Source organism: Pinus tabuliformis, chromosome 1_1 (genome assembly GCF_031772625.1).
Source record: "Pinus tabuliformis cultivar Carrire ecotype Pingquan chromosome 1_1, CPIR1, whole genome shotgun sequence".
Taxonomy (NCBI): Eukaryota; Viridiplantae; Streptophyta; class Pinopsida; order Pinales; family Pinaceae; genus Pinus; species Pinus tabuliformis.
Window position 1 is genome coordinate 191098425 of NC_142297.1, and position 27209 is coordinate 191125633.

Below are 27209 nucleotides of genomic sequence, written 5' to 3' on the forward strand. Positions count from 1 at the left end.
ACTGGTCCCCCCGTTTTCACAATTCGGTAGCATCGACCTCTGATAGCCATGTCGACTGCTCACCGTCAACTAGTGGGAGTGAAGCCCCAGGACAGAGCGGGAAAGATAAATTTCCCTGCAGACTGTGTGAAGGCGATCACGCCATCCACCGTTGTCCCTTCTTAGACGAGGCAAAAAGAGTTCTGGAAGATCACCCGATCTTACGAGCGCATCTTCCTCCTGGATATCAAAAACTCTTGCCAAGTCCCTCGCTAGTTGAGAACCCGGCTGACCCGCCCAGGTGGTCAGCCGAAGCACCTGTCATTGAAGATGAACCGTCTGGATCCATACCTGACGAAAGTCTAAAGGTTGAAACGGCAGTTGACCCGGTTTTGCCTTCAGAGGCTCTATCTTCGAATGACACCATCACAGAGGAGAATAAAGACGACACCGTCCAAATTCTCTTCATCAGCACTAACTCTAATGATCAAGAGGGCAATGCCACCATTCCTTTATCGCAGGAAGGAAGTTCATCAGAGCGATATCCGGCCGTATACTCGGTCCCACCACCAAGCAACCTGGTTGTGTCCTTCGACTAGAACCAACTAGGCAGACCCCGCTTGCCAGCTAGCACACCATTCAGAATTATTGTCCAAATATACAGAATGGTAATGGTTGGTACAGTTATTGATGAAGGGGCATCTGTGAGTATCCTTTCCTCTATTGCTTGGAAAGCACTTGGTTCGCCTGCGCTTTTGCCTGAAATGAGAAATCTATCAGGCTTTGATAAGGGAACTAGTCGACCTTTAGGGATCCTCCCCAATGTGCCCATAACATTGAAAGGGAAGACCGTTCAAATGAACGTGATGGTCGTTCAAGGACCCTTGGATTATAACCTACTCCTTGGACGAGACTATATATATTGCATGGGAGCCATCGTCTCATCACTCTTTAGAGTAATGTGTTTTCCGCATGAAGGAAGAATGGTCAAGCTCGTGGACCAACTTTCGTTTCTCGGATCACACATCGCAAATAGTCATATACCATCCCTAAATGGTCTATTCACGCAAGAAGTGTCTCAACCCACGGTCCGTCCTCCTGATGAGCGCGAGTAATCCGAGAGGATATGACTGGAACCCAGGGGGCATGCGTCCTGGTCTGCTTCGGCAGAGAACTTTGGGTATAGGGTAGGTTTCCGCGGGAGAATATGACTAGTCCATACCCCATCCGTCTAGGAAGAAGGTTGTTCTAGAAAAAGATTCTTTTGTCAAAGTTATGTGAGGTGGCGGGATTACGTCACTCACCTCTATCTATTTCGGTAGACATTGCTGAGGAAGTGTTTTGTTTGAAAGATTAACGAGACAATCTTTGGGTAACCTGAAAGAGGTAAGCCTCTCTCGTTAAAACAAAAGTTTTGGCGGAAGAGAAGTAGAGGTAATTGAAATTCTGTCTTATGCCTGGGGGCATGCAAACCTTTTGGAGTGTAAGCAAGGGGCGACTATTTATTTTTTAAATTTTTAGGACCTCTAACCCTTTAAACTCGTAGGATTAGTCGTTTCCGAACTTGCATAAAGAAAGGATGCGGAGCAAAGCTTAGTGAGATGAAGCTCCATAAAAAATAGAATCTTGATGAGACACTCTTATCATATGACTGGTATAAACGAGCAGTTTTAGCATAAAGTTCATGCTCGTTAAAAAATAAATGCAAGATCCGAGTAGTTTTAGTACATAGTTCATGCTCGTTAAAAAATAAACATAAGTCCGAGTAGTGTTTTGGCGCATTCAAGCTCTTTAAAAAATGAACCCATTCCGGTAAATAACCATTGTGTATGTAACCTTATCTGCCATAAAAGCCTTGGTCGTGTTTGCACCGTCACCTCCACTTTTCATTTGGCCGATCGTTCACCTCCATATGATTGTTTACCCATTTTGAGGAACAGCTGCGAGGAGTGATTTCACCTAGCCATCCTTGTGACACTGCCGTGATTGGAAAATTCCAACCTGTACCTGGAATCAGCTGCTAACCCTGTTCATCACTCGTTCCTCAAAAGACGAGTCTTATTTAAGCTCTTTTCAACTGACTCGTAAAATATGAAAAGATTGCCGAGTTTTGGCCTTCCAGCTCGTTAAAACGACCGGAAGTGCTATCCCTCCTCTAGATTTTAATCTTTTTGGACCTGAGCGATTATTGCACAAAAAGATCAAGCGCTTGTTTTGTTCGGCTCGTTAAAGCTATCGAAAACTCATCCCTTCTGTATTGTTTTATACTTTTTCGGACTTAAGGGATTAGATGACGAAAAAGGACTTTTGGAGTTAACTTTATGTACCTTTTCAGACTCTCTAAAAATGAAAAGGACCGAGTTATCCTTGTCGTTAGACTCGTTAAAATCACTAAATAGCGACAAACTTGTCTTTAAACGAGAACGAGTTTCACTATCGCTAGGCTCGTTAAAACATAGCGATGGGCTTGCCCGAAGGGCAGGTTATAGAACAAGCATATGTTATCCTCCTCAAGCTTGACAAAAATAAAGAGGTACTGGTCAGCAATGACTGGGGAAAAATTGGGAGAAAATCAAGAAAACTTTGATGGTAGCAGGTCGCTCTTGAACATGACACTTTTCCTCCGTACCACAATCGGGTTGGGTTGTTTCATTCACCGGTCACATCACCATGGTCTCGCCATACCATCCATATTTGGGGTAATGCTACCAATCCATCGCATCAGTGTCGCCATATGTTCAAGAGAAGTCGTTCAGAAAGAGTCAACCGCGTCCCATCCACTGCCATACATTATCCTTCATCCATTCATGACCGCCACCCTGAATCATATGTCACAGATCGTTTTCACCTCCATTAAAATCATTAGCTCCGTTCCGTGTCACTGATGTGGGATACATTAAGGCCCTCCTTTGACGGATCGCTTCTTGTCGACATCAGCTCATTATCCAAGAAGTTGATCTAGGAACACCCCCTTCAATACTTTGAAGCTTGCATGCCTCAATGGCAAGTTTCTCACTTCCGGCGACAGGTATACATCAATGACCTTCGACCAGAAGATTTTGCGTGGTGTTCGACGCCAAGTCCTTTATTCACACCACGTGAATTGTACTGCAGTACCTTGAGGGTCATTATCATTATCGGTGATTCCTCTCGCGCTTGTTAACGGTTTACCTCATTGACCGGTAATCAAGCGATGTCTTTCCATGTTCGACTTCAGCGCAATTCTCACATGGATCGACTTGTACTTAGAGTGAAGATCGAACGAGTTTGAAGACCCCAGATCTAGTTTCATCCATCCGGGCTGCGATATATATTCAGGAAAAATAAAGACATTTGACTTGTACATCATTGCAGCAGATGATCATCCTACTCAAAGGATGATAATTTCACCAAAATTATCAGTCTACCATCAGACGATCGTCTGTTCTATGTACAAAAATGAATTTATAAAAGCTGAGCATGGGAATGCCCGCCTCAGCTAGATCATGAAAGCAGTATGAATCATAATGTATTGTATTGTATCTTATTACAGGTCTCCTCCCAGCAAATGGATGAACTCCGGACCCTCCTGGATAAAGCATTTCACCCGATAAACGGCCTCATACTTTAGGGGGCAACTGTTATAGACATTTTTGTGCCTTACAGCATTGAGCATGAAATGTCCATAATCAAGGGATCCAAAGTCCCTAAACATGTTGTTCCTACCCTTAGAGGAACAAGGCCATCTAACCACAGCAATTCACAGAAGTTCTCCACCTGAAACTACTCAAAAACAAGTCAATTCAGGATCATGTCAACTGCTCCACTGAGCATCTGCGCTGAATGTCAACTGCTCCACTGTCTACCTGCGTTGAATGTCAACTCCAACAAAGGCTACCTACGCTGAGCGAGTTTGGACAAGTGGCAGGCTCATTCCTCAATGTGTCAATGCTCAGGAAGCTTCCAAAATGACACTTGCCTCAGGGAATTCGACTGGTGATGAGTAAGAGGTTCCAAATCTCCAAGTGGAAGCAAGAACCTCCAAGTGGACTCAAGAACTGAGAGAGGGAGAGGACACTAGTCAGATCTCAAGCTGACTCATCCTCTCTCCAAAATAACTATATATAGATCTCTCCTCCATGAGATCTAGGGGCTGGAATTTGGTTATTGCAAAGAATTGTTGTTGGTTTGAGACTGGAAACATTAAGTGCTTAATGCTTTGAAGGGAGCTGAAGAAGGAATTCCATTCTGCCGGGAAGGAGATGCTGGATTGGAGCCCTCTGGGTTGTATCTCTTCCTGAACCTTGTTATCAATCAATAAAGCTATCTTGGTTTTCTCCTATGTACTGGTGTATTTATATGATTGCATTAGTGTATTTGATTTACTTCTAATCCTGAATCATTTATGAATATGAATATTTTCCTTTGTGTTGTGTTCTTCTCTTGTCACAAGTAGCTGTTCTCTTGTCACAGGTAGCTGTTCTCTTGTGATCTCGTGGGAATCAAGTAGCTGTTCTCTCTAGCAAGCGAGGAGGCAAGTAGCTGTGAACACCCAAAGAGAAGAGGATCTAGATCGAGGGACAAACGGAAGACAACGGTAAGTCTATCGATCTCCCCTCTTTCACATTTCATAAAGGAAGAAACCAGAATAGCTGTATTTGTTTGTTGCTAAGGCACTGTCACACCTTAGGTGGATAGGATCGTCCTGTATAGGCATTTTTCCCCACAACAGCAGAGGAAACTTTCTTCTGCTAACATGAAATTATTTTAAATTTAAGAATAAACTTAGTATCCAATATTAAATGAAGTGTCTTTTTAATGTGTGTGAGAAAGAATTGTTGTGCAGGTGAATGGTTGTGCGGAGTAAAGAACATAAAATATCATTCACAATGCTCTGAATTTCCACATAAATTTCCCCTTTGCACACTTCTTCCTCATACCTCTCAACACTGCATATTAATCAATTAATTATCAATTTTGGCTTAATAAATTTTGGGGCATGAAACATTTGGTTGTGTGTATATTGGGTGTGAAATAACAGTGGGTGATTAACTCTCTCCACTACTATGTCAACGTGGGCTCATTTTATTTGATATCGAGATGCAAAGGAGTTTTGGAAACACTGCTTTTCCAATGATTTGTTGTGCGATTTTCAAAACTATGTTCGAAGGCTTTGATCGTTTAAAAATTGTATCAAATTAGAAACAAAAAATCTTGGTATTCACGGTTCTCGAATATTATGTGCATTTGTGATCTTACATTTTTCCATTAAATACTTATTATCCAATATTAAACGAAATTTATTTTAAATGCATGTGTGGAAGAGGTGATGCACAAAAGAATGTGTGTGCAGAGAAAGGAACACAAACCTTATTCTATATGTTCCATAACTTTGCATACACTCCCCTCCGAAAAATTCTTTCACACACTTCCGTTTTGCAAAAAACTATATATTAAACAATTAATTAGCAATTTTGGCTTATTAATGTTTGGGGCATGAAAAGTTTGGTTTACGTGTATATTAGGTGTGAAATAAGGGTGGATGATTAATTGTCCCCACTACTATGTTGATGTGGGCTCATTTTATTTGATATTGGGATGCAAAGGAGTTGTGGTAAAACTGCTTTGTTGATGATCCAATATGCGGTTTTCAAAACTATGTTCAACGGATTTGATCATTTAAAAACCACATCAAAGTAGAAACATTGATTCTCAGTATTCATGGTTCCCAAATACTATGTAAATTTGCGATCTCACATTTTTTAATTAAATACTTATTATCCAATATTAAATGAAGTCTCCTTTTAATGCATGTGAGGAAGAAGTGTTGTGCGGAAGAATGGGTGCGCGGATCAAGGAACATAAAATTTATTTTGGAATGTTCCATTCCTACACATACATTTCCCCTCCGCACACTTCTTCCACACACCTCCTTCTCGAACAATACTACATATTCATCAATTAATTAGCGGTTTTGGCTTATTAACGGTTGGGGCCTGAAAATTTTGAGCTCTAGGGGCTCGATGACACGAAAACATTTTGTTTATTATCGATGGATATTTTGTCTCCTAGGCTTATCTTATGACAGATCCTAGTATTTTGAGTGATTGGAGGCTCAAGACACCACCCCAGGATTCCAGAGCTTATGGGTCCACTTACCTTCCACCTCATTCTTCTAACAACCAATCATAGTTCAACATGTAGCCAATGTTGAAATGTATTCTACCATGTGGCTTTGCTGACACTTGCCACATGTCAATCACCTTTACACCACTAAGCATCCAAAATTACAAAATTGAGTGACTTGTCTCCTCCACTACCATATCACCTGCTCTACTTGGCATTACATCTCACTACTTTGTCACCTAATATGTCTCGAGCATCGGGTTATGATCAAGGATTGATAAAATTTATAAAATTTATAAAATTTTATGTACATGATGTTTAAAGGGATCGATGGGAAATTTAGCCCTTAGGCATGATATCTTAGTGCTTCTTGACTAGGGACTTAACAAGGAGCCAACCATATTGGGTGTTGGGAAAATCTGCAAACTTTTGCACATCCAATGTTTCAAGGGCCCAAGGGATCTTATCCCCGGTGTGATATGCCCTAGCTGTCTGTGACCAGGGGCTAACAGAATGCGAAACATATCATGTGACCAGGAAAAAATTGTGACTTTTACAGATCTAATGTTCTGTTGTGCTACTCAATAACCCCCCCAATTTATTGATTTAATAACTAATGTTCTATTAGTAAATGGGGACCCTTTAGTAAAAACCTCCAAGAAAAAATTAGCACTTAGGCGCTTTATTTTGGACTTTTAGAAATAAATAAAGATATCAAGTCAACAACCTCTAAGATTATCAATTCTCGCCTTTTTGCATACCACTAGACAAAGTACGTTGAAGGGTTAATTAACAAACAAAATCTGTGAATTGCGGTAGAATGAATCACCGCATTTAACTTAGACATCATTAGACTTTTCATTCAAAACTAAGACTTAAGGCCTTTCCTATAAAATGAAGCACTTATCACAATCAGATATCGGCGTTCACAAAGGACGTAACTTGCAAAGCATGTCGTAACATGCAAGATGCGATATTGTGATAGAACGAGTCAACCGTATCACATCGTGTCAATTTACCTAAAAGCCCAATCTTATGAACTGCGCGAGCTTGCGAAGTGAGATAAAACTTGACCCTGATAGAAGAAAAGGTTATAAATTGTAAGTTAAGTCCGACATGTAGTGAGAAGCACTTTATGAAATAATTACTCATTTGGGAAAAATACGCTAATGATAAATAATATGTCACTTATCTCACATCTCGCATCCCACATAATATTAAAAACACTAGGAAAGCACACAACCAAAATTGCAATAGTGCGATTTGTGATTGCAATCTTATCGCAATCGCAAAAAATTGGTGTTGTCGCAGTTTAAACCCGCCACCTTAAAGTTTTTCCTTCCCGTTTGCGATGCGATAGTTTAATGAGTAATAAAGGCAACGATAAGAGACCTTAGTGGCTATTTAATAAATTTAATGGCATTTATGTTAAAGAGCGACTCAACGTGATACGATATCTTTTCATATGCGTTTTGATTAAAAGCTCCTTCTTTGTCATCTTTTTGAGGTTAACTGTATCATTTATTCTCACTATCATTCTCGCTTGTGTTTATCCGATAACTTCCATTTTGCTCCATTTCAGGAAAACTATGTAGAGAATATCGTTAGAAACAATCGTGAAGAAGGGAAATGTGATTGCATCTGAGAAATCAGAGATGGTGCAACTTTTCTCTGATACCACATGCAGCAAGGATGAAGGAATTTCAACATGGGAGGCCATATATAACTTGTTAGAAGAAGAGCAACCCATGCCAATTGTAACAAAGGCCATGGCAGATGCTTAGGAGTCATTTGATGCTTCCTATTTCGAAACAACATGTTCATTACTGCACCGAATAGCTGCGAGACCAAAGATAATACCATACATAGATATGGTCAAATGGGTAATCAACGAGGTAGACATCATAGAAAAAAACCTTCAAGAATCACAGGTAAGACGTCATGGGGTCTTTCTCAGCAGACATCCTACGACTAATGTACTAGTTACCAGAGCTGCAAAATCTCTACAAAAAATAGTTTCTTGAGAAATTATCTAAAGAAAATGAGGACCCGTCAAACGTCAAGAAGACCTGGAAATCAAGCGAAGGCAAGATCAAACAGGATAAAACTGGTATGTACTCAATGGAATCCAATTCTCCCCCTCATAGTTTCGCAACAACAATGATATGCAGGTTATTCAGTAGACCCGATAGCACCAAGTTTTCAATGGAATGGCTCACGTTAATGGATGCAACAGTGAATGCAACAATTTTGAACTGGGCTTAAATTTTATCAGACAAATTGGCAAAGGCCATTATAGAATATAGAAGGAAAAGAAGTTCTTCTTTAAGGATTCTTCCCCCTTTCTTCATGAGTGATTTTTTTATGGATGAAATCTATTTTTGTTCTCAATTTCCCAATATGGGATGGAAGTGGATGTATGAAACGCACTTCCCATCCATATATACCATAAAATTTCGTGGGAATCTCAATTCCACCCCCATTTTTATAAAATCTGTCAAGGGGTTATGCTACCCATTCATGGAGCAGTGTACGACAGAACTGCCCCTAGGTTTTCTAAAGAGGCCGAAGTAGATATCTTTCCAGTAACCAAATGGTTTGGGGAAGAGACATTCACCTACATCAGAGTTTTTGAGAGCATTGCTTCACTGCATGTCCTCCCATATTATGTCCTCAATAAACTGATGGCTAGAGAAATAGCCTCCCAAACAACAAGGGAAGGCAGATTAAGCAAAGGACTGAAAGAGCAGAAGAATGCCATTTGGTCTACATTCCCATTACAATGTGGTGCTTTTTCACTACACGATTATGGACATGCATTAAAATAAGTAGAGATTATTATGTCTCTGAAATTAGCTATAGTTCCAGGAAGGTAATACAATCCAAATGGAACTGTTAAGGAATTTACTACTATGGTCAAAGTAAAATAGTTCACCCAAGAAGAGGATTCCTTTGATGACCTCTTCCTATAGGCATAAACATTTTCACAAGTTTTGCATATGAAATCACTAATTTTGACCTTAGAAGATGTTAAGGCTTTCCATGTGTATAGGAAAAAGAGATTATTAAAGGTCCCATTGGACCTACTACAGATTGAACCCATAAGGGAGCTAACTCCCAAAGTAAGATTGGAGGGAAGCTCCAAAGAAAACTCTAAAGAAGAAACCCAAGAGAGGTCGACTTGTCAGTTAGAACACTCAGAGAAGCAATCTTAAAATAGGTGAGGAAACACAAATAAAGAGTTAAGAAAGATTCTTCGGCAAAAATCACATGGAATATCATTTGTCGACGCGTTTCGAACCAACCAGTGTGGTTCATCGTCAGGACAAGTTGAAGAAACAGATCAAGCTCATCATGTTAAATAGTCTAATCGGACCCTCCAACAGCTATCTTTTCTAACGGCTAGTTTGACTCAAGGACAGAGGTCAAAATTATTATATTCGATTAATTAAAAATTATTAATAATTTAACGGAAAGTTAGTTGAGTGAATGGCCTTATAATAATAGAATACCTAAAAATTAATATAGAAATAATAATTTTATTTAGATTATATTAATATAAAAATAATAATAATTTTATTCAATTTTAATTAATAGATAAAAGGTAATTAAGTTAGAAAGTCAAAGTTAACTATTATAAGTTAATGGGAAAATTAGTAAATGCCTCAATAGAGTATATAAATAAAGTAATATTAATTAAAAGAATCATTAAAATTATAAGTTGATTAATAATTTAAAGGGCAGTTAGTTAAATAAATGACCTAAAATAATAATTTTATTTTCATTTTATTAATATAAAATAATAATTTTATTTAAATTTCATTAATAAATAAAAGGAAATTAAGTTAGAAATCAAAGTTAATTACCATAAGTTAAAGGAAAAAGATAGAATAAAATAAATTAATATTATTTAGAAGTATCATTAAAGAGTATATACAAAAAGGTAAAAAAGGACCTTATAAGGTCAAAATTAGTTAAAAATATAAGGGACAAAATTAGTTATAAGAAGGACCTCAAAATAAGAGGGCCTCAGAATATCAGAAGAAATAGAAAGAAAGGAGAAAACAATAAATAGAAATGACACTAAAATTAAAATAAATAAAATAAATTAGTTAAAAATAAAAATAGAAATAATAAAGAAAAAAGGAAAAAAATAAATAAATAAAAATAAAAATAATTATATATATATATATATATATATATATATATATATAAAATAAAATAAAATAAAATAATAGTAAAGAAAAACGACAAAAAACAAAGAGGATGAAAAAACGACTAGGATGAGAGGGCAGGGACCCAACACCTACTGACTTTCCATCCATCTTCCCTATTGAGATTGCTTGGTCTCTTTTCAATCTCAAGCGCTTCCCTGAATTTTCGATGGTGGAAATGCGAAACCTTAGCAATAACACTGGCCTCTTCAATACAAACACGATGATTGGTTTTCTCAGCATGTTCAGCCAAAGCGGAAGACTTAGCTCTCCTATGCTTAAGATCCGCTGCGTGCTCGCTAATCCTCTGATTGATGGAACGACCAGTCTCCCCAATATAGGGGGTCCCACAGGAACAAGGGATCATATAAACACCCTTCATATCCTTAGGGTCGATAGGATCCTTCACTGATCTGAGGGACATACGAATGGTGTTCAAGGGTCTAAAGGTCACAGGGACATTATGCCTCTTAAGAATCCTGCCAATTCTATCAGTGGTCCCTTGAACATACGGAAGATGGACACCTGGAATACGATCTCTAGGTTCTCTTTTAGCCAGAGAATTCCTGGAGGCTTTAAGGAAAGCCCTATGACCCAAGTATCTACTATAACCATTCTCCGCAAAGACATCCAGCAGATGGGATTTTTCTTTTTCAAAGCTCTTCTTGTCTGAGATCCTCAGGGCCCGAGTAGCAAGGGTACTAAGGACACCCATCTTCTGCGCCGGGAAATGGTGGGAACTGGCATGAAGATACTGCTCCGTATGAGTTTTCTTCCGGAAAACTCGATGGGCGAGGGAGCCATCATCATTCCTAGAAATAAGAATATCAAGGAAAGGAAGGCAACCATCTACCTCCTGCTCCTTAGTGAACTTAATAGCCGAGGATTGCCTGTTGAGATGATCAAAGAAGAGATCAAGCTCAACCTGGCCATGCGACCAGATGACGTTGGTGTCATCCACATACCTCCTCCAAAGCTTAGGAAGGAGCCGGGAAGAGTTCAGAGCCTTAGACTCAAAATCTTCCATAAACAAATTAGCAACAATAGGGGAAAGGGGGGATCCCATTGCCACCCCACATGTTTGCTCAAAGAACTCCCCTTCAAAACTGAAGAAGGTGGAAGTGAGACAGATCTCAACCAACTTGGCCGTGTCAGGATCTGTTAGGCGGTTAATCACATCCATGGCCTCATTAATAGGGATGCAAGTGAATAGGGAGACAACATCAAAACTGACAAGAATGTCCCCAGGATCAAGCTTAATGCCCTTGAGCTCCTCAATAAAGGAAGCAGAGTCCTTTACGAAGGACTCCGTATGACCAACAAGGGGCTTAAGCTTTAAAGCAAGGAACTTCGCAAGAAGGTATGTAGGACCTCCAATGGTGTTGACGATGGGCCTTAAGGGGGCCCCTTCCTTGTGAATCTTGGGGAGGCCGTAGATTCTAGGAGTAATAGGGTTGCTTTCAATGAGCTTATGGTGCAAGGAACTCAAAGAGCCAATGGATTTAATGGCCATAGCCACATTTCTAGCAACCTTCTTCAAAGGATTTCTGGGAAGCTTTTTGTAGCTACCACTATTATGAAGATGATCCAACATCTTGTTGCGGTATTTATTTATTTATTTATTTATTTTTTTCCTTTTTTCTTTATTATTTCTATTTTTATTTTTAACTAATTTATTTTATTTATTTTAATTTTAGTGTCGTTTATATTTATTGTTTTCTCCTTTCTTTCTATTTCTTCTGATATTCTGAGGCCCTCTTATTTTGAGGTCCTTCTTATAACTAATTTTGTCCCTTATATTTTTAATTAATTTTGGCCTTATAAGGTCCTTTTTTACCTTTTTGTATATACTCTTTAATGATACTTCTAAATAATATTAATTTATTTTATTCTATCTTTTCCCTTTAACTTATGGTAATTAACTTTGATTTCTAACTTAATTTCCTTTTATTTATTAATGAAATTTAAATAAAATTATTATTTTATATTAATAAAATGAAAATAAAATTATTATTTTAGGTCATTTATTTAACTAACTGCCCTTTAAATTATTAATCAACTTATAATTTTAATGATTCTTTTAATTAATATTACTTTATTTATATACTCTATTGAGGCATTTACTAATTTTCCCATTAACTTATAATAGTTAACTTTGATTTTCTAACTTAATTACCTTTTATCTATTAATTAAAATTGAATAAAATTATTATTATTTTTATATTAATATAATTTAAATAAAATTATTATTTCTATATTAATTTTTAGGTATTCTATTATTATAAGGCCATTCACTCAACTAACTTTCTGTTAAATTATTAATAATTTTTAATTAATCGAATATAATAATTTTGACCTCTGTCCTTGAGTCAAACTAGCCGTTAGAAAAGATAGCTGTTGGAGGGTCCGATTAGACTATTTAACATGATGAGCTTGATCTGTTTCTTCAACTTGTCCTGACGATGAACCACACTGGTTGGTTCGAAACGCGTCGACAAATGATATTCCATGTGATTTTCGCCGAAGAATCTTTCTTAACTTGATATGGATCACAGAAGCCTGAACTCTATTACAAATAAAGAGTCTAAAAAAGACAGCTAAAAGTACAGAGGAGACGGTCGAGCAGGCCTTAGAAAAGAAACAAGCAGAGGTTGTTTCTACTTCAACTCAGTCAGGTAAAGCTCCAATTATTTACCTATAACAGGAATGGGAGAAGTTCAATAAAAAGCTCCACACAGACACAAACCCTGAGCAAACATATGAAATGAAAACTCCCAAGCAAACCCAACATAAGGGAAATCCAGAAACAATAGGGAAAGGAGCTAGAGGAACTCAGTACATTGAGATCATTCTTGCTATTCCTACTTCAAAAATTGTCTTAAGAATTGAGGAAATACCTCCGTTAGATGTATTCTATAGTCCTACCCACAAGGCTGTAGTCAAAATACAAAGGAAGAAAAGGAAACTGGACATCATGGATATTACAACTCCAGAAAATGAACCAATGGATATCGTATGGAATGACTCGCCTGTGACCCATATGAGAATCTCACAAAGCTATCACAGTTCACAAGCACCTATGCCATAGTGACCATTGACAAGGCGACAAAGGTCCAAACGTTGCTGAAGGAAAAACAATAGAAAATTATGTTGCTAGAACAACAATTATCCCAAGAAAAATCTAATCAGCAAGCATACATATAAGTAGCACAACTCCAAAAAGAACTTGAATAGATGAGGACACAACACCAAGCTAGCTTCGAAGAAAAGGATTCGCAGATACAAGCCATGAGAGATAAATTTAAAGATAATCCACAAATCGACGAATTCATCAAATAAGCACTTAGCCTCAATTCCTTACTAATGCAACAAAAGGATGTATTTTTCTAGAAAATCTCGCAAATAAATCCTTATTGCGAGACGAGTGATAAATTAACAAACCAAGTTATCGTTATGAGGTTTTAGTATGACGAAATCCACAAAAGGGTTCCTTAATTTATCACCCAACAAGAATTAGAGGATGGGAGAAAGGCTGACCTACCAAAGATGGAAGAGTCTCATAAATATATTTTGTTCATGGATTGGGATTCTCGTTTGGAACAGGAAGAAATGGCAACAGCGATAGCAATAACAGCAACAAACAACATAATAGAAGCCATTAACGAAAATATTCATGGAGCCAATCTTGTCAAGGAGTGTGTAACAAGGTTTCTTCCTAATGTTAAATAGTTAGAGTAGTAGTGGAAATAGGCAGCGTAGGAAAAGGAGGAGGCAATCAAACAATTAAACAGGCTGAATTGGGAAGAATACTGGTAGTTTCTTGTAAAACCACATAGCCAGTGGATGACTCTAATATGTTTAACGACCTCTACACAAAATATGGTTCCATCACTGACAGATGCCATATTTTCTGGGCAGTTAAAATATGCAATTGGTCAACCGCCTCAGCTCAAGCCAATGACTGATATTTGTGACCTTAGAGATCAAGTTCAAAGGAGTTAGTCATTAATTTATTTATTTTTTAGTTTTAATTTTGCATATTCTGAGGAAGGTTGTTTGAAACCTCCTCAATTGTTTTTGTAATAATCTATTTTAAGACATATAGTTTAGTATTTAAACCCCTCTCATACATTTAGAGAGGGGTCAACCAATTTGATCAAAAATGCTTTTCAAGACATTACATTTCTGTACTTTTGAGGAGGTTTTGATTAAATGAATGGAACAAGATCTATTTTTCTTTACATATCTAGCATGTTCTACTGAAATGCACTTTTGTACTCTTAGAATGTGTTGGATTGAATGAGAATGGGTCAATATTGTTGAAGCATATGAGCAACACTTATCATGTATGGTACTTTTATCGTATGATTATGTTTTATTGATGTATTAAGAAATAATTCTTCTTTCAATTGTTTTGTGTATCATGATGTTAACTTTGATTCCATTTTGAATACATGAACGATTTTTATATGCGATATATTTTTCTCATCGTTTTGTCTAACTATTTATCCAAAACAATTATTGTTAAAGAATTTAATTTATTTTGGCAATTGAATGATCTTTATTACCAATTGTTGTAAGACATCATTGTAGATCGCATATCATATTTTATTCCCGGGTATATTATAGTAAGATAATGTTAGATTAAAGAGATATGAATATGTTTAGTAGTTAGATTAGATTACATTTAACTTAGTCATTTCCCGTTACATCTTATATCATCCCACCAACATTATGAAATCTCTCTGGGAAACTGGTCCCATTATCCCCAGTCGAAGCCACTATACCAAACAAAAAAGGAGTTGCTTTCAAGGTCCAGATCGAGTGGTTTTCCCCCATGTTGTTGCAACGATTTTTGAGGCTACAACATTTTGACGCTAGAAGGAGGGCCTAACTATGAATGGAAAGAAAATATAAATTAGTAAGCCATTCTAAGAGTAAAACTCCCTCACCATCACCTCCAACTTCTCAGCCGCATTCTAAATCCCAAATTCCTAGGCAAGAAGCTGTAAAGAAATACTTAGAATCCATTGCTGTGATCCCAAAGAAAGCAGATCAATCTTCTTCTATAGAAACTCCCAAAGCTCAATCTTTAATCCATAAAACACAAGGGATTTCTTTATCTCAAGAAGAATTTGAGTTATCCCAAGCTAGTGTTTCTTATCAGTTTCCTTCCTCTCAAAGGTTAACTAGATCACAAAGCGAAAAATTTGGGATCCCCCATTTGAATTCCCTCTACCAAAACAAAGGAATACTAAGAAAACACACTTTGAAGCTCATAGTGAGGTTCTCTCATCATCACTTGAAACACCCTCATTCATTCCATCCACTTCATCACAAAATCAATCATCCACCTCACAACTTCAGATCGTGATTTACACCGATACTAGAGCACAAGCCTCCTCTACCCAATCACCTTCAACTACTTGAACATCTTCCTCTACAAAATTAACCACGATGGCTCAAAGACCATGGACAAATCCAGGAGTTGTTTGAATGACAGGACTATTACACCCACTACCTACGCATCCAATGAACTGGTTGCCAAAATTTAACCCTGATGATGGTATGTCTACTGAAGAACACGTAAACAATGTTATGTTGTCCATAAATTTGAATGCAGTGGTAGAAGAAGATGCAGTTGTAAGATTATTCCCTTATACCTTACAAGGATCAGTAGGATCATGGTATTTTTCAATACCATCTGGTTCCATTAATAGTTGGGATGCCTTTCGAGAGCAGTTCCTAACCAAGTTAGGAGATGACTGATCGACAGCTACTCTTCTCAATGATCTCTCCAACTTGAAAGTTGAACCTAGAGAACCGATTAAGGACTTCAATTCACATTTTAATAAGTTATTGAATAAGATCCCAATGGCATCTAAGCTGAGTGATGAAGTCCAAAATGAATGCTACATTTCTTCTTTTCCCTCAAACACAACTATTTTTTTCGATAGGGTTGCCAAACCAACTTTGGTAGAAAACATGAAAGAAGCCATAGCTGTAGAAAAACGCATTTTAGCTTCAGAGAAAAATAATGCATTAGAAGAATGAAAATCCAAGAAGGTAACTTTTAGGGACAAATCCAAGAAAAAAGCACCAAAAGATCCTTTTGATCTTGAAGGACTAGAAAATGTCCTTAAAACTATGTCCAATGAAATGATCGACATCAAAAAGTAGGTAGCTGAGACTTCTTCAAGGAAATCTTACAGACCTTACAAAAGAAATCCCTCCTCTGATCTTAAGCCTCCAAATACAATATCAAATGCTCAATCAGATGGGGAGGAAGAAGAAATCTCAACAGCTGAAGAAAAAACTGATGACGAAGAAGTTGTTGAGTTATAAGGAATGTTGGATTTCATTCTTCCTAATGAAGAAGCACAAGAAGCATTACCTATCGCAACCAGGAGTAGAAGCACTGTATATTTTCCATAAATAAATACAAAACAGAAATCATCAACTCCAGCTCCCAAAGATAAAGCAATAGGTAAGAAATCTTCCCCTAAATCCACTCAAACCACTCCTCCTCAATTAAATTCTTCAGCTTCAGCTAAAACACTGCTAGTCTCTGATGAAATGGAATACAACATCGTTGAAGATATGAAAAAGACTAGGGAAAATATTACATTTCGTGAGTTTAGAAAGTTAAAACATGAACAAAAGCTATTGCTCAAAGAACTAAAAGCAGTCCCTACTTCTCCTCTTCCTGCTATTGTAATCTCACAGGCTACTCAAGAAATGGGAAGGCCTCCTACTACCTCATTAGACAAAATCAGTTCAACTAATATCAACAATGTAAATTTTGAAACAGGAACTGATATTGTTACCCGTTTCATAGAGATAGCAAAAAAGTGACCTGATTTTTAAAAGGGGTGATGCAGAACACACATGTTTTTTTATAGCATATTTTTTGGCACTATAATTTTTTTATGTACATTGTGTTTTAGAATGGTAGTGATTTTCATGCTGATTTAAAAAAGTGGTAATTCTACACCAGGCCCATTTTTTAAAAGGCCTTTTTTTTTTACTTTAAATTTTCTAATGTATGAAATGTAAATAATTATTTTCTAAATTTAATAATTTTTGAAGTGGTCTTCTTCTTCATATTTTCTTGTTTTTATTTTAATTTTTCTTTTTGTAGTGAGGTTTTTATTGTTTTGCATATTTAAAAAAGAAGGTCGAAATTTTGAATTTTCGATATTCTACATATTTATACATCGTTAATTAATTGTTCAATCCACATGAAATAATTGTCTCTAAAAAACAATAATTTTTAACAATTGACATAAAAATAACCATTTTTAACATAAATATAACTAAAAACTACACGTTTTAATAATTTTTTTGTTAGAAATGACATTTGAAAATCACAATTTTTATAGGAAATGTTTAACTAAAAATGGTTAAATAATAGTTTTTTTTTTAATGAATTTCATGTCAAAAAATAATAATAATCATTTTTTTTAAAGTAATGATTAACATAAAAACTAATGCGAAAATCACATAATACAAATATTGAACGCATAACAACCTTAATTGAGTGTGTATTCTTCTCATAAAATGTCAAAGTCAAAACCTTACAAGTATAATTAATTAATAGTTACAAAAAATTAGCTTGATTTCCAAGCATAACTTAAATTTAATCAACAATGTCACATAATCCAAACTCTTTGTCCTCTAGAGTTTCATCATTGTCTTCTTCCACAATATTTTCTGCTTCATTTTGCTCATTTTCCTCTTCTAATGGATCTTTGATGTCTGTGAATCTCCCAATGTATGCCTTTCCAATCATTCCGTGTAATGGCAGTTGGGGTTCCTTTGCCTTTTTTGCCACACGTGATTCACTAAAGTCCTATTTCTTCAACCCAATTTCTTGCATTGCATCAGAAGAAATTGAAGAGTATTAATTCTTTGCTGAATGAAATTGCACTGTATTGGATATTTTTCAATTGCAATGCAATTTCTTCCTTTTTGAAGGCAACATGCTAGTGTTGTACCTAATTATCAAGCACAAAAGAAATAATGAAGTAAATTAGTACAATGACATATTAATTAAGAAATAACATATTGAAATTCAATTTGATATAATAAAACTTACCTGAGCCAGAAAATAAATCCAAAACCCAATCTCCTTCATTTGAACATATGTCTATAAGATAGTTAATCAATAACTGTGGTTTTTGATAAATGTTAACTATCTCTCCTTTTGCTTCTTTGTCTTAATATGTTAGTTTTCTCACAACAACATCATAAGTCAGTGTTTGGCTATGACTCTTTCCATCTACCTGATTAAAAATCATAGACATATAGCTATCATCTTTTGCCCAACTATCAACATGAATGAACTCACAATCATTTATAAATAGTTGATCTTCACGGTTGAGAAGATTTGACTTTTGCCTGTAACATGAAATAGTAAAAGTTCAATTAACTTGTACATAAATGAATTTTCTAACATTAATCAAATATACATTTTAAACGTCTTACATTGTAATCTACATCCTTGAATTTGTTTTCCCCTTGAAGCTTGACAATAACATTGCCAATTGTGTGTCTGAATGAAATGTCACAAATCTCCATAATGGTGATGACGTGACTTCTAGAAATACCGCAAGCACTTTCCTAAGAGCTTGATAAGTATAACGGTCACTATCATAGTCAATGTTTGGAATATTGAAACCATGGTTAATATCTGCAATAACTAGGGCATAATCCCTTTTAGGTATGAGTTTAGCAATGTCTTCACAATCGCCTTGTATTACTTGATATTGAATAGTGTCTAGCCCATTCCAAATGAAATGAGTAAGAGTTAGATTAAATTCAACATTCTTAATACGTTGCTTCTTCAGCCTTTCGATCTTTATTTTTTCAATAAAAGTTCTGAAACTATCTGGTGCTCCATTATCATCCTTCTTCATCTTTTATAAAATAAACAAATATATGTGTAAGTTATAAATTAAAAATAGTACATAGATGAATAAAAATGAATGTATAAATCAACATACCTTTTTAAATGCAAGATAAATAAATAAATAAATTAATTAATTAATTAATGTTAATATAGAACTTGATTCTGGATAGTTGTCTACAACATCGTCCCAACTATCTTCATTAAACAATTTAACCATTTGTTCTTGAATTTTCATGTAAACTTTGTGACTGCATAGATAAAGTAAAAAAATTTAATATAATGATATGTATAACAAATACTACCAAGAACAATATGTTATATTTAAAGAAAATTATAATCTAGAAATAAATAAAATTAATTCAACAAACTTACTTTTGAAATTCCTTAGACATTTCCTCCAATGATAATTCCCCTGACCTCACACGAGATAATATTGCTTTGACAATTTTTTCATCCTTCACTCCTTGCACTGCTCTTCAAGGTGTGATAGTCATATCTTCTGGAAGCCGCTTCACTTCAGGACCTGATTTATTGTTGCTACATATCAATGGCTTAGAGTTTTTGACCTTCTGGTTTTTAATTCCAATGTTCTCCCACATGCTAAAAATCTCATTAATCAACTCCCATATCTCTCCAATTCAAAATGCCAACTGGAAAATGTTATCAACACCTCTAAATAAATCACAAAATTTGCCACCTTTTCCACCTTTTGAATTGATTTTCTCTTCAATTGGATAGCCTATTTCCATACAATATTTCTTTCGGAAATCTACAGTAACATTCATCATATCCCCACCACATTTTTCTTCAAATTAATTATGAATAAATCTAACCCTTTGGATGAAAGTCATAGGCATCCTATATTCACTATTTGAATTATGATCCCATGCCACTAACTTTGCTTATGTGTCTGATAAACCAGCATAAATGAAACATTTCATTGTTTCAAAACGTGGGTTATTGGGATATTCCTTCATCAATTGTCTTTGAGCTTCTACAGAATGGTTCCTCCCAAGCACATAATAATTGTATTCAAAACATTTTGACTTATCAAATGCTTCTTTGTTGGGAACTTGAACTAGATCAACAAGAAGCACATAATTAACCACATGAGCATATGGATTGTACCTCATCAATGTCTTCAAGTTGTGAATCTGTAGATGATGTGGCTTTCTGATTTGATATTGACATTGTCCTTCACTTTCCTTATAGATTTGTCTGAAATTAAGCTGAAATGTACAACCACCCTCAATTAAGTTTCTCTTTGTCAAGTTTTGTCGAATGGCATTTTTTTGTTTTTGTAATTCCATCCTCTAAATTAGCTCTTGGTGTAATGATTTCTCTGTTATATTTTGAAGTTTCACTAGGTTCTTGACTGTTGGAATGACTACTTCAAAATGTTCAACTTTACCTTTCTTCTTCATAACATTCTCATCATTGACTGTAACAAATTTATTCTCGGGCATTGTTACTTTTGGTCTTTTACAACTCTTCTCAGTTCCAATGTCATCTTCAGTAACGAAAACATATTCTTCACTAACAGTCTCAACTTCCTCATCTTCAAAAGTAACTTGTCTACCCTTGATAGATTTATCCACTAGAGGCTTTTTTCTGATCCCTTGGATGTAGTTTTGTAGCATCATGAATTACTACATTTTGCTTGTTTTCCATATCTTTTTCTGGCACTGAGTAGAACCTGCTGACGACTTTCATAATATCATGCTCTATGAAATGAATGCCTCCCAACCTAATTGAACAACTTTTAACAAAATTCTGCCAAACAAAATATCATATGTCAATAAAAACAAAGTTAAAAAAATATAGTGAGACAGTTACAATAACGCAAAACACAAATATAAATAAAAATACTTACGATATTTTGTTTCATCTCATTTATGATTTGTTTACACAACTTTATAGATACCTCTCTCATGTTATACAATGAATATGATAACTGGTATTTAATCCTTTCATGTGACTTGTGTGGTTTTGTAAGTATGTAAACAACTTCATTGTCCGGTACCAAACACATGTCTATGACTCTTCCCATCACGTCATAAATTCCATTATCATCAGGTATATCAATATATAGATATATCTGCACATTTTGGCTTTCTCTTTCTTTCACATACCAATTTTTTTTATGGAAGTTTCACTTCCTTTGATTTCTTCTAGTATTAAATCATATTCTTATCATTTGAGGCACTTGAAATATTTGTATCCATCAGCTCAGGTGGGGTTCGTTCACAAATGTTTTTGAAGATCCACCTTTAAGAGTCTTTGGTCCAAAAAGATTCACAAAAATATTCTTTGATCCCATTTTCCTGAAAGAAAGAAACACATAAATCAGTAAATGATAAAAACATATTAATTTAAATTAACAATGAAAACGATAAATGATAATTAATTTTATAAATCATAACAATTTCGAAAAAAAAAAAAAAATACATTGCCTTGTCATCGCCCCGTAAAAATTGGCCAGCCAACCGAGCCAACCATTAGGTTTGGCCCCTTAACCCACCATAGTGGCCCAACCACTGCCCTCCGCCCATCCTCAGACCATGCCACCCCACGAGCGGGCGGGCCGCTGGGTGGCGCAGGGGGGTGCTAAGGCAGCTCCGCCGTTGCCACCCCTGCAGCACGCTCGCACGTGGGGTGGCAGGCGGGCAGCCGGGGTGGCGTGGAGGGATGCTGCAACAGACCCCCCCCCCCCCCCCCCCACACCACCCTAGCGGCTCACCACCCCACAGGCGGGCGGCGGGACGATTCTCGAAATCACCCCGCCACCCCACGGGCGGGGCTGCCGCAGGCACCCCCCACCCTGCCACCCCGATGGCCTGCCTGCCCGCGGGGTGGCTGGACGTCGAGGTGGCACGATGGGGCACTACCCTAGCGACCCACCCGCCACCCCGCGAGCAGGAGAGCTGCCGAGGTGTCACGAGGGGAGGCTGCGGCAGCCCCCCCCCCTCCCGGGCCATCCTGCGGGGGGGCAGGCTGCCGATGTGGCGAGGGGGGCCTGCAGTAGCCGCCCCCCCCCCCCCATGCCACCCTAGCAGTTCGCCCCCCCCCCCCCCCCGGCGGGGTGGTGGGGCGATTCTAAGAATCACCCTGCCACCCCATGGGCGAGTGGGCCAGCCATCCCCATCGCCCCTAACCTATGGGCCCATTTGGCCGCCGTGAGCATTACCGGGCCCGTTTGGCCATCGTGAGCTTTACCGGGCCCACCATGCCCACAACGGACATAGTGGGTAAATTTTCCCGCAAAAAGTTTTAATTTAAAAAAAAAAAATTAAACTTCAATAAACTTATTTTATATTAAAATTTGCAAGGAAAAAAATTAACTAACCTTTCAATTGCGAGAATTCTCCATTGAATATGTTATTGATAGCAATGTAGTTGCTCCACAAATTCGCTCCAAGTCTTTCAACGAACCTCAAAAAACCTTAATGTGATGTGAGTAATAGAGATAATGGAATTTATTATATAGGTTAAATTACGGAGATGTTTTACCGTACGGTTAATGTGGGATTAATTTGTTTTAAAAAAAATTAACATGTTAATTTTTTATGCCGATATAGAAAACTATGATAGAGCAAATATTATGGAATCGTTTTACAGTGCGGTGAATGTGAGATTAATTTGTTTTAGAAGGCATTTAAAAAAAAAAAAAACATTCAATTGTTTAGTAAATATTATATAGTTTAACTATTAAAATAATTTAGGTAAAAGTTTTAGTTTACAATTTACAATTTAAATATTTATTTCATAAAAAAATTTAGTTAACATTTTTCAATAAATTGTAGAATAAAATAATAAAGGGAAATACATGAAGCAAAATTTTTGGAGAGAAATATTTTGGCAAAACTTTTTGGAGGGAAAATTTCATTCTCTAAGCTATATAATATCTTTAGGAGAGCCTGCATTTGTATCATTCAACCTCTTATATTTGAAAGGGATGGATTCTCCTGATAGTGAAGTTTCGCTTTGTACAACATCAACATCTTCATCGCGTAACAATTCTAATCATATTGATGAATATAACGGAAATTCTTCCACTATGAATAGAAAGTCAATTCTTCCACTTAGTCCTAATCCTAAGGACTATGAGAGCAGCACTGATGAAAGAGGGGATGGAGAATTTCAAATAAATAAAGAGTCATGGATTCCACTTAGTCCTAATTCTTAGGAATATGAGAGTAGTAGTGATGAAGAGCATGATGACGAATTTCAAAAGAATGGAGTGTCACGGTGTCCACTTAGTCCTAATCCTATGAACTATGAGAGCTGCAGTGATGGAGAGCATGATGACGAATTTCAAAAGAATGGAGTGTCACGGTGTCCACTTAGTCCTAATTCTAAGGACTATGAGACCAGCTGTGAGGAAGAGCATGATGATGAATTTCAAAAGAATGGAGTGTCATGGTGTCCACTTAGTCCTAATTCTAAGGAATATGAGAGCAGCAGTGATGAAGAGCATGATGACGAATTTCAAAAGAATGGAGTGTCACGGTGTCTACTTAGTCCTAATTCTAAGGACTATGAGAGCAGCAGTGATGAAGAGCATGATGATGAATTTCAAAAGAATGGAGTGTCACGGTGTCCTCTTAGCCCTAATCCAATGGACTATGAGACCAATAGTGATGAAGAGCATGATGACAAATTTCAAAAGAATGGAGTATCACGGTGTCCACTTAGTCCTAATTCTAAGGACTATGAGAACAACAATGATGAAGAGCATGATGATGAATTTCAAAAGAATGGAGTGTCACAGTGTCCACTCAGTCCTAATTCTAAGGACTATGAGAGCAGTAGTGATGAAGAGCATGATGACGAATTTCAAAAGAATGGAGTGTCACGGTGTCCACTTAGTCCTAATTCTAAGGACTATGAGAGCAGCAATAATGAATAGTGTGATGATGAATTTCAAAAGAATGGAGTGTCATGGTGTCCTCTTATTCCTAATTCTAAGGACTATGAGACCAGTAGTGATGAAGAGCGTGATGAAAAATTTCAAAAGAATGGCATGTCACGGTGTCCTCTTAGTCCTAATTCTAAGGACTATGAGAGTAGCAGTGATAAAGAGCGTGATGAAAATTTTCAAAAGAATGGAGTGTCACAGTATCCTCTTAGTCCTAATTCAATGGACTATGAGACCAACAGTGTTGAAGAGCATGATGACAAATTTTAAAAGAATGGAGTGTCACAGTGTCCACTTAGTCCTAATCCTATGGACTATGAGAGCAGTAGTGATGAAGAGCATGATGAAAAATTTCAAAAGAATGGAGTATCACAGTGTCCTCTTAGTCCCAATCCTATGGACTATGAGAGCAATAGTGATGAAGGACAGGATGAAGCACTTAGTCCTAATCCTAATGACTATAAAGCTAGCAGTGTCAAAGGACAGGATGTAGCATTTTCAGTAAGTAAACTGTCACATTTTCGACGTAGTCTTAATTCTATGGACTATGACAGCAGCATTGACAATGCACATGAGGAAGAATATCCAATAAACATCGAGTCAAATTTTCCATTCAGTCCCAATTCTAAGGACTATGATAGTAGCACTGAAGAAGGGGAAGATGAAGAATATCCTCCAAGTCAGTATTTGAAAAGCACAGTTGATCATAGTGTGGATAACATTCCTCTTAATGATGATGAAAATGCTTATACAAATGATGATCCAATGATGGAGATGTTGCTAAGAAATACTGTATCGAGGAGTAGGAGCAGACCTTTACATATCAATGCAAGATGTTCTAGTTATACAAGGGGTAGACCAGAATATCTGACAAGAAGAAGTTCTATCAGCGCTCTCATTTCAAGTGAATGTTGTCAAAAAGATTGCTTGAAACATATGGATTTCAAATTTGCATTAGAAAGAAGGAAGAAATATTTGTCAATGAATAAAAGCATGAAAAATTCATATTTAGTTGGGTGCATGCAATCTACATTGTCAGGTTATGATTATCATATTGGGTCTTTATTTATCTGTAGAAAGGCTTTCAAAATGTTTCATTTGATGGGGAATTTTCGTCTCTCGAGAATTCAACAAAATTTGGAAAAGGATCCCACATTTTATTCAAAAGTACGTCATAAAAGATAGTTTGGGAAATTATCAAATACTGCAATGTCATGGATGAAATATTTCTTTTCAAAGCATGGAGAGTGTATTCCAAATAGAGAGACAATATATATTCCAGATAATTTTTCAAGATGAAAAATCTACAACTTATACAAAGAATATGTAGAAGGTGCTAAAGGACATGGCTGGTTTAATACATATCAATATTTTGTGAAGGTATGGAAGAAAGAATTCAACAATGTCCGCATTCCTAAGAAGACAAGGACGGGGATTTGTAGTACATGTGCTTCTCTTAAATAAAAAAGGGACAAATGTGAAGGGTCAGAAAGAGGTAAGCATTCATAACTTTAACTTTTAAAATTATATAGTCATCAACTATGAAAACATATTTCTTAATGGCTTTCTTTTATGTTGTGTAGATTCAATTTTCAAAGAACTTCGGGAGCATTGCGAACAACAAACAAGTGAAAGGAAAAAGGTGTACAAGCATCAAAAGAAGTGTTAGGATAATCAGAATAAATATTTGGGTTTGATAATTGATGGCATGGACCAGAATAAAACACTTTTACAGCATTTTGTTCGCACACCCAAAAATTTACTGGAGGAAAATTGGATTCAGTATCACTTGGTCGGTTGTATGGTCTTCACTGGGAAAATGTTTGTTAGGTCCCTATAATACTAGTGATTATTGCTATTGTATTTGTATCCCTTATTAATATTGTTGTGCCCCTATTGTCCCCATATTGTTATTACTGTGCCCCATAGAATCCCTCTATTGTTATTTTTGTGGCTTTATATTATTATTGTTAGGTCCGTTGGGTTATATTGTGACTCCTTAGACTCCTACATATAGAAAGGAGGTTTTGTCATTTGAATTATACAATAATTGTTCATTTATGTAATGTAAAGGAGGTTGCCCCCTCGAAGAGGCTGAATTCTAAGGCGTTGATCTATCTTTTCTATCTTTTCGTGAGTTGGTTTCATAACATTTGGTATTAGAGCTTTGGATTCTAAGGTTTCGCTGCTCCAAATAGGTCATCGTGGAATTTTCGCTATAACTTTTTTTCTGCGAAGTTTCAGAAGCTAAAAAAAAACCATTTGAGATGAAATCACACTGAACCTCGGGTTCTAATTTCATAGCATTTTGCACTATATTTGCGGAGATATGATCTGAGGAAGTTGGTCTTTTTGCAGACTCCTAAATTACATCCCAAACAGGGGACCTCAGGAAAATCGTCATAACTTTGTCTCTGAGAATCAGACTAAAATTTCGTATGAAGGTGAAGAAAGAGCATGGACTGTAGTTTCTTGTATATATTTTTCAGAGCCAAAGGTTGAAAGAATGACTCGTGGCACGTCGTACAAGTTTGCTAAACTAAACTAGTCTATAATCAGGTCACTGTGGGAGATTTGGCATAACTCTTCCCTGGAGAATCCAATTTGGATCAGACTGGTGGCATTGGAAAGAGAACATAGAGGGCTACTACAAGTCACAATTTCAGAACTAGATGATCCAAAATTACAGAGATACATCAGATTCAATATCCAGCTCCTACAAAGTAAAAAAATGTGTGTAGTTTTTTTATTTTTGCATAAGCTTGGTTTGAAAAATTAGTTTGAAGGAATTCAAAGGGCATAGTAAAGCATTATTATCGGTAATTGATTCCTCGAGGAAAGAAAATTCAAACACCTAGTAAGCAACCTAAAATCTCTAGCATGACTCATGAAGAAGAGAAAGAAATGCAACATGATATATCAAAATTACGAGACCAAGTGCAACAAGTGTCACTTGCACAAAAAGTAATGGAATCTAAGATGGATGGTTTAAAGAAAGATGTGGAAGCTAAGATGGATGGTTTAAACAAAGGCGTAGAAGTTAAGATGGATTGTTTAAATAAAGGCGTAGAAGCTAAGATGA